Source organism: Trichechus manatus, unplaced genomic scaffold (assembly GCF_000243295.1).
Source record: "Trichechus manatus latirostris isolate Lorelei unplaced genomic scaffold, TriManLat1.0 scaffold00010, whole genome shotgun sequence".
Taxonomy (NCBI): domain Eukaryota; kingdom Metazoa; phylum Chordata; class Mammalia; order Sirenia; family Trichechidae; genus Trichechus; species Trichechus manatus.
In genome coordinates this window covers 26611362-26620910 of record NW_004443946.1, presented here as the reverse complement: position 1 = coordinate 26620910, position 9549 = coordinate 26611362, and positions in this window count along the sequence as shown.

The following is a 9549-nucleotide window of genomic DNA, read 5'->3' as shown; positions in this document are numbered from 1 at the left end:
TATATTTAAGAAAAATACTGGTGGTGACCTATAACCTCCCTCCCCAGACAGAGTTACTTGCTTCCTTCTCTGTGATCCCATTGCATCCTATGCAAAACTCGATTATAATACCTCTCATGTTGCATTGTAATTTATGTCTTTCTCTCCCACTAGGGAGAGACTTTGTCCCTTTCATCTTTGCACCCCTAGCACACCCATTAGTTGACATTCAGTAAGTGTTAATCAAAGGAGTGAATACAAAATGCCTGCCCATGATTTCAACAGAGAAGAACGGTGATACCCTTTGCACACAGCATCTAGTTCTAGCATTGGAGAGCTCAAAAGGAGCTCCCTAGGTTCTGAGAGGGGTCCCTGCTGCTGAAGTGAGTACATACACTTCCTGCAGAGAGGACCTAAATGTGTAAAGAATGAAGACCAGAGACTTTAACTGTTTCCCTTCCCTTGATTTTTTTCTAAACTGACTTGTTCACAAACCCGTGCTAGAATGCCTTCATGTCCTCCACAGTAACTTAATAACATAAAACAGACTGTGCAGACTCAAAATGCAGGTCATTTGGCATTCTTGCAAAGCCAGACTCTAGGAAACGTGCCCATTGCTGAACACATTGGATGCGGTTTAGGTAGCAAAGCAAATGACCTAACAAGGAATATACGTGCTGAGCCCAGTTCCTGTTAAATTGATAGATTCACATTCTGCCACATCCACAACCTTACAAGTCATAGCAGCCAGATGATGGCATGACAACACAGCAGCTGTGGCCACTGCATATGAGAAAAATTGGAGCTGAGTGTCTCTGGAGGGAAAACAGAAACGGGATCTAGAATTGCCAGCTTGTATTGGCTTGGCTGAGGGGAGGGGGGCATGAGGCCAATCACAAGTAGGATGCCTGCCCTGGTTAGGATGAGGTAGTATAATGTCCCCCCTGCTTCCTAAAACTTTGTTTTATATTTTCAAAGTAAATAATTTGCTCCAGTCAGAGAGGAAATGATGCTGAGAGAAAGATACCATCACGTGGACACATGTTGTTTGTAGTTCTGGAAGCAGCTGAGGAAGTGATTATCAGAGATAGTCCACAACTTGCTCTTCAGCTGCAGGACCTCAAAGCCTTTCTTTCCAGTTTTTAGACCTCCAGTGAAATCATCTACCCCTTCCAGCTGCCAGAGTTGAAGGCCCAGTTTTCAAGCCCTCCTTCCAGGACCAAAGCCTGACCTCTCGGCTATTGGTTATGACTAGCCTTCAGTGATCAGGGTAGATGCCCCGAGGTGGAGGAAGAGGATGCCTGGATGTCAGTTCTTGTGACACAAAGACATCTGCATGTGCTGTCAGGTAGGTGAAACCCAATACCATGACTGCCTGGGACCAGGGAGCAGTCCACACCCTTTGACCTGGTTTAAATTCAAGGATGACCTTTGCTCTGCAAAGAGTGAGCGGTGGGCCTTCTGTTCTTAGGATTTGTGTGTTAGTTACACTTAGGCCTGCCTCTTTCTTCATGTTCTATTTTCCAGATGAGGGTCCAGGAAGGCCATATAGGATTGTCCACGTTGACTTCTCCATTGGCCTCTGTATTAGTTATCTATGGCTGTGTAACAAATTACTCCAAAATTTAGCAGCTTAAGACAACAAACATTTATTATCTTACAGTTTCCGTGGGTCAGGAATTCAGGCAGCTTAGCTGGGTGCCTCTGGCTCAAGGTATCGCAGAAGGTTGTAGTCAAGCTGTTGGCTGGGGCTGAAGGTCTCATCTGAAGGCTCTGTTAGCATGGGGGTGGGAAGGATCCACTTCCAACCTCATTCACATTATAGTTGGCAGGCCTCAATCCCTCTCCATGGGGTTTCCTCAGGACAAGGCAGCTGGCTTCCCCCAGGGTGAGTGACCCAAGAGAGGGAGAGAGGGAGAGAGAGAGCAGAGAGAGCGTACCCAGGATGGAAGCCACAGTTTGTTTTTGTTTTTTTAATAACCTAACCTCACAAGTGACATCATTTCTGCCATATTCTGTTTGTTAGAAATGAGTCAGTAAGTACAGCCCATACTCAAGGGAAAGGGCTTACACAAGGGTGGGAATACCAGGAGGCAGATCACTGAAGGCCACACACAGAACAGTGGGATAAGGTGCACTGGGCACTCGAATGTCAGGGCACTCCAACAAATGCCATCCTGTGTAGCAATGTGTGTGCAGGCATATATAAGTGTCAGGCCTTCATACACTTACGTGGTCTGCAAATTACTGCAGGGCATGCAGGAATACTGAATATTCATGGATTGTGACTGAGGATTCTGAATCACAATATGGACAAAGAAATACTCTGCTTTTGTTCTAGCAAAAACCAAGTATCACATGATTGTGTTTAACAGCCTGGGTGACATTTTGTCTATCCCCCTTGATTATGTCATTGGTTGCCTTAAGCAGAATGTACTAAGGAATTACTTCTATCTGTTCCAAAATTGATAGGAGCCCTGGTGGCGCAGTGGTTGAAGTCCTCAGCTGCTAACCGAAAGGTTGGCACTTGGAACTCACCAGCCACTCTGGGGAAAAATGTGGCAGTCTGCCTCAGCAAAGATTTACACCTTGGACACCCTATGAGGCAGTCTACTCTGTCCTATAGGGTTACTGTGAGTCAGAATCGACTGGATGGCATTGGGTTTTTGCGTTCTAAAATTGTAATGGGCAAGCCCTCCACCATCCCCCCACAATGGTTTGAATATAATGAAAATTTCAGAGATTTATAATTATTCAGAGTCTAATAAGCATTTATTTCTCATAGCAATATTATTTTTCTTACATTGTACATTTTGTATTTATTAATGTCCCTCAGCAGAAATCAGAACTAACACATAACAGCTGCAACGTGGGGGATTTCATGTTGCTAGGAGAGCTTCCATCTTCATACTCCCAATCTTTGTGTCAATCTGTGTCTGTGGCTTCCCTTCAGGTATTAAGGCAAACCTGTGGGTCGTTTCCCAGATGTCACTTTCCATCAGTTTTACATCTACCTTTCTGAACAAAGCCTTCCCTCAAGTCTGTGTCTTCCTGTGCTTTAGTAAAAAGATGAAATATTGAAAGGGGGAGGTTCTGTGGTCTGGCCAATTGCTAGTAGAAACAGTATTTGGGAAAAAGGAGAAAATTGTTGAGTCCTGATGCCTTTGAACCACCTTTGAAAAGGTCTGTATTTTCCAGACAAACTACAATGAAGCTAATGTTTCTGTTATGAAAGCTCTCCAGGGCAGTTTCAAATGTCCGCTTTTTTTTTTTTTAAACCACAGCAAAGGCTAACCCCGTTTTCTCTCCAGTCTTAGCGGATCCGGAGTTCTTCCCTTAAGACTGCTTTTTATTTTGCCGTTATTTATCAGAAACCAAAAAGGTGGCTTTTTGTTGTAGTTTTTAACGCAGTGATAAAATTTATTTTGGGCATATTTAGCATTACTATTATTGCCTGCAGCTCTTCTTCTCAGGGCTCCACCCTCCACCCTACCCTGTAAGTCACTTTTGTCTAGAGATGAAACACTGAATGCATCAGACTCAAAGAGATCGTCTGTGAGTTAAAGTGTAAACGAAGAGCGGGAAGCCGAGGGAGCAGGCTAGAACAGAAACCATTTTGCAGCCGTAACTTGGGCACTGAAATAGCCCCCTGAAGTGTGATCAGTGGTGTGCACTTGGGACCAGTGGAAAATGACGAGGAGCAGTCGTGCAGACCTTTTCAGGGAATGTGAGTATGGGAGAGCGAAGAGCTCTGGGAAGGAGACCCGTGTTTTAAGGCCCGGCTGAGGCATTATTTGGCAAACACATACCACACTGTCTTCTGACATGACTTTTCTTGCCCAATCCCAAAGTGAAAAACTCTCTCCTCCCCACCTCTTTCTTTGTGGGGTATGTTTATCCTGAAACCCCAGCTCTACGGGGTCCTTAGAATTAAGCCCCCGGCCCCTGATCCCCAATACCACCTTACAGACCAAGCTTGTGAACAGTGCGCCGCCGCACAGCGCCTCCGACCCCGCTCGCGCCGCGCCTTCCCCAGAGGGGTGCAGGCTCGGCGGCCGGCTGTGCAGGCGTCTCCCCGCTCCCGCCGCAGGCGAGGGCGCGCAGAGCTGGGGAAGACAGTGCCGGGCCCTGGTGCGCCAAGCGGGGGCGCGGGCAGGGCGGGCAGCCTCGGGGCTCGGCGCGCCGCCGCGTGAGCGGGTTGCTGGGTCACAGCCCGGGCCGCGCCGCCTGGTCGGCGAGGAAGTGACGACTGCGCCGTCCCGAGAGCAACAAAGTTTGAGTCTGCGGGCCGCGCTCGCCTGCGCCCCGCGCTGCGCGCCCTGCACCCTCCGAGCGGTCCCGGAATCCAGCGCCCAGGTGAGCCGCGTGCTTGGCGCCCCCTCTCCGCCGCCGGGGTGCCGACGTGGGGCTCGAAAACGTTCTAGGGCTCGGGCTTTGGTGCGGCCCAGGATGTGGCGGGCGGGGTTGGCCCGGCCGGGGTGCGGAGGGCGCTGCAGGGAGGGCGCTGCAGGGAGGGCTTAGGGCCCGGAGCTCGGCAGCCGGGGCCCGGGGCCCAGCGCTGCACCCCTGTTGTCACTGGTTTGCGGCGGAACTTTAAAACGGCCCAGGCTGCATCCGGCCCGCTGCAGGCGCCGTTGGCGAGGGAAGGGGTGCCGGGAAGGGGCTTCCCAGGGCCTGCGTTTGCGGCTCTGCCGGTTGCCCCCAGCCCGCGCGCCGCTGCCCCCCAGCCCCCGCCCAGTGTTTCCCAGGGAAACATTCTTTTTCTCTTCACAGCCCTCGGTGAGGTCGCAGGAAGGAAGTTAAAAAAACTTTTCCCCCCTACTTTTAATTTGCTCGGCCCTCCAGAAACTAAGAGCAGAGCAACTCGGAAGTTTGGGAAACAATACTCCGCCTTTTGAAAAACAAAACACTAATTGCCCCCAAATCCCCCTTTCAACAAATCTTCCAGACTCTCCCACCCGTCCCTCACCCCTCCCTCCTCACCCACCACGTCCCGAGCCTGACAGTAATCTCTGAGGCCTAACCCTTTGCAGTTTAGCCATAAAAACTGTCAGCACACGCACGTACATGTGTGAGGGTTTTATATATAAAACTCAGAAACTCTCTTCCAATGGGCTCAAGTGTCTCGTTCTTTTCTGTTTCCTAAAACTGCTAGGGCTGCAGGAATGTGCTTGGGAACTTTGGTAGCTGTTCCCGCCGCCCTTGGCAGCCTCGTGGCGCAGGGCTTTTAAAGAACAGCTGAGAAGTTTATGATATCCCTGCATAGTAACTCCGGCCGGGCGGGTGGCGCCCGGGCGCCCTGGCTTTGAGACTGTCTGCATCTGTGGCAGCAGTGGCCCGGCGGCGGCGGGGATACGCTGGTGTGTGCAGGAATGTGCGTCCGTGCCGTGGAGACTAAGAGATGGGATGTTTAGAGGTTGAATAGTGCAGTTCTAGCAGCAGCTTCCTGCCGGCCTGTAATTACAGCGTGATTGCACAGTCAGGCATTGTTGGCGTGGATGTTTATACACAGGCCATTGTGCAAGACCTCGGTGGCTGCGAACAGAATGCAGATTTGCATTGCAAATGTTCAGGACAAAACTGGGCCTGAGCTGCAGTCTCCAAGTTCTTTTTACCCTCTCACCTTAGCAAGGTGGTGTATTTCCTTGCCTCTCCCTCACCTTTGACAAAATGCCAAACAGAGGTGAGGTGGACTCAGCCGGGCTTGGGGTCTAAAGTGCACCTCCTTTTTCAAGATCCTTCCACTCCTTCCTTAGGCAGCCAGGAAACTCCCAGGAATTGTACCCTTATTTGCGTGTGTAGAAAATGTGGGATGATGTCAGCAGGAAAAGGAGGTGGGAGATGGCTAGCCACCTCCCTAAACGGGAAGGCTGTTCGAATTAGCAAAATTACCCGGTGGCTGGATTGGGGCCGGGTTGCAAGGAGGACACGTCAGACCTTTGTGACTGAGTTGCTTGCTAGACTTTGAGCCTTGAAGTGCCAGCTGCAGAGACTTAGTAGGTGGGTCCTAATTCCTTTGTTATGTTCTGGGCAAAGGGGAAATGCTCACTGGCGAAAGGAAGAGTGCCAGGGCTGTGTGACTGCGTGTCTATAAGAGTGTCTGGGGAGAGGGGTGGGGGCCCGCAGAGGAGTGACTCATGCACGCTTTCTCCAGAGGAGCCCCCCAGGCCCACTTCCCAAGCAAGGCCTGTAGCACACACTAGGCTGGGAGTTCTCACACCTGAGATGCAAGCCAAGTCTGCAAGTGTGGAAAGAAGGCAAACAGGTTTTCCTTGAGGCTTCAGAGTGGCTAACTGTAGTAGACGGATTTAAATTAAAAAAAAAAAAAAAAAAAACTAAAAAACTCCATTGCCGTGGAGTCGATTCTGACTCATAGCAACCCAAAAGGACAGAATAGAACTGCCCTGTAGGGTTTCCGAGGAGCAGCTGGTGGATTCAAACTGCTGACCTTTTTGTTAGCAATCATAGCTCTTAACCACTGCGCCACCAGGGCTTTGAAGCATGGTCGAAAAACATATACTGGAATCGTGCAAGGTCATTCATCTTACATCCCAAATCTCAGCCCTCCTGCTCCCCGCCTAGGCAGAAACTGTCACAATGAGTGCTCTGCTCTTTGGTACTGCTTGTGAGTGGGTGCTGTTGCTTTGTGAGTGTCCCCAGGCCCTGCTGAGGGTGCTGTGTGACTCGGTGGCACCACCCCACTGCAGCACATGGGCACCCTCTGCACATATATAGACACCGATAGGATAGCCCTGGTGCACTGGAGTGCCCCACGTCTGGCCTGCTCCCCGAACAAGTACCTGAGCTTTGCCTGGAGGAAAAATGTTTTGCAGCCTTGTGCCAGCTGTATGTCATGGGCACAGTGACCAATTATCGAACCAGAACATTAGGGCACAATTCTGGCAGGTACATGTGTGCTTCCAGGGACCCAAGGACAAACACGTGAAATCAGGACAGTTCTAGAAAGGCTGGGATGTGTGGACACAGTTACCACAGGGGAATGAGGTTTAGAGCAAAAACACCACAATGTAGGAGTCACCTCCCTATTCTAGGTACATTTGAGGTTTTGATGAACTTGACTGACAAGGTCCTGGTTAGCTGCATCATCCACCTAGCGCTCTTTTAGTGGGGGTCTGCTGGAGCCGCCTTGGTGGCAGCTAACAACTACTGGTGCCCAGCACTAGTCTTGAAGGGCAGAGGAAAGGCTGCAAAACATTTTTCCTCCAGGTGAAGCTCAGTTACATCTGACCCCAAAGGAAAGAAAGCTAGGAGTTTGCAGTCATTTGTGTTCAGGGAGAACCTGCAGAAATTAAAACTGCCCAAAGGCCCTCCATGAGTGTGGGTCAGGGGAGAGCAGAGGGGAGGGACCCCTTGCAGAAGCACAGAGACAGAGGAAGCCAGGTTCCCTGAAGGTGTTGAGCCACCTGGGGCAGTTACCCTCCTGGACTGATTTTTGTGCATAAGTCAGGTCCTTCCCCATGTTTTGCTCAGCGTTGCCTCTGCGTTCACAGAGCCTGCCCCTCAGTCAGAGTCATACCCAGCCCAGTTTAAGACCGGAAACTTAATCCTGACTTCCTCTCCCACCTTACGTAAATGCTGATTTATGGCTTGAAGTTGCTGCCCAGTTTATGGCCCCTGAGCAGCCCTGCTTGCTGCCTCGCTATATACAACTAGGAGCAATATTTTAAAAAGCTCTGATTCAAAACTTGACAAAGGTTTTTTTAAAATCACTTTATTCTTTTAAGAGGAAAAATATTGGTGGTAGTTAGGGAGTTCAGTAACTGGCAAAATCCCCAAGGTGCCGCTGAGAGAGACAGATGGAGCAGTCCCCTGGGAGAGGTAGTCTTAGAATGAAGGCCTTTCATGCTAACCAGGCTGATATTTATATTTCTCATCATCTGCCTCCCCCTGGCTGCCTTACTCTCGACACCACAATCCAGTCTTTTGATATCACAACCAGCCAAAAAAGGAGGCAGAATACGCCTTGCCAAAAGAGGGCATTCCAGACCCTTAAGAAAGCTTGCAGTTTTCCAGGCGCCGTGGTTGGCAGTTTTATCCAGCAGACTTCTTTCTTCGCTTCTCTGAAATGCACACCCCTCTTCATTTCTCCTTCTCACTGAAGCATCCCTTTGTGAAACCCTTCAGCCTTTTTTTCCCTGTCCACATGACACAGGGCAAATACTTTCTGACTTTCTGCCTCAAGTGGCACTTGAATCACAGGGCTTTGAGTAAGCCTCGAATAAAGGACTGCTCCATAATCTCACTTAAAATGCCTGTTTGCCCCAGTCACCCCTCGGCTCAGAAACCTTCAGCAGCTCCCCGCTGCCTGCATGGTCAAGACCAAACTCCTAGGCTGGCAGTCAGGGCCTTCCACATGGGGGTCTGGCCTCCGCTGCTCTTCTGCCTGGACCCTCAGCTCTGACCCAGTGACCCACTCTGTGTTTGTCCAAACAGCTGGCATGGCAAGCTTTCTCCAGAGCCTGGAATGCATCCCCATTCCAGCCCCTCTAGGGTCCCCCACTTCGCAGAATTTCCCGTCCTAGATGTAAGCCTCCTCTTGGGACTCCAGTAACATCCGCTGGGCCCGGTGCTGAGGAAAATATTGAATCCTGGTCAAAGGATTTTCACCTTCTCCTTTGGGCCATGTCTCCAATCACATCCTTCATTCAGCTCCTTAAATGTGCTCTTGCATAGATAACTATGATCACTTTTCAACTAAACTGGAAGGCCTTGCTTTATATACCTTTGTATCCCCAGGCTCTGTGCTCCACACAATAGCAAATGCTCAGTAAGTGTTTGATGATGATGATACAAATGGCAGTGGCTGTTAAATATTGCCTGCCACACCCAAGTCAAGCACCAAGGACCGTGGTTCCTAGTATTAATTTTGAACATTTGCCCAAACCTGTGTCCTCCTGCCTGTTAGCCTCTCTCTGGCTCCTTCTGGCTTTGCACCTCACTGTTCTGCTCCATTTCCAGCACCACTTCCCCCTGGGTACCTGATAGTGTCTTCCTAGCACTGGCTCCTCCTCATCCAGATTTGGGCCTGGTTGACCTGCCTCAGCATGCCATACACCTCGCTATAGGTTCTGGTTGGAGAGGGTTCATTACCTCGGTCAACCTAGCCTTCTGAGGGAACCAGACTGATAATGAGGACATAGGGCCAGCTCTCAGGCAAGGTTTCTGAGGAGGGCAAAGAGATGCTTCCCAGTTGGCTGCAGTTTGTTTTGCCCAAACGGGTATTGAACCTATAAAACTACCCTGAATTCGGATACAAGGAAAAGATTAGTCCGAAGGACTAATGGTCCACAGCTACCAAGGCCTCCACCGGACTGAGTCCAGTACAGCTAGATGGTGCCCGGCTACCACCACTGACTGCTCTGACTAGGATCACAACAGAGGGATCTGGACAGAGCTGGAGAAAGATGTAGAACATAATTCTAACTCACCATAAAAAGACCAGATTTACTGGCCTAAAGGAGACTGGAGAAACCCTGAGAGTATGGCCCCCAGACACCCTTTTAAGCTCAGTGGTGAAGTTATCTCCGAGGTTCACCGTTCAGCCTGAGA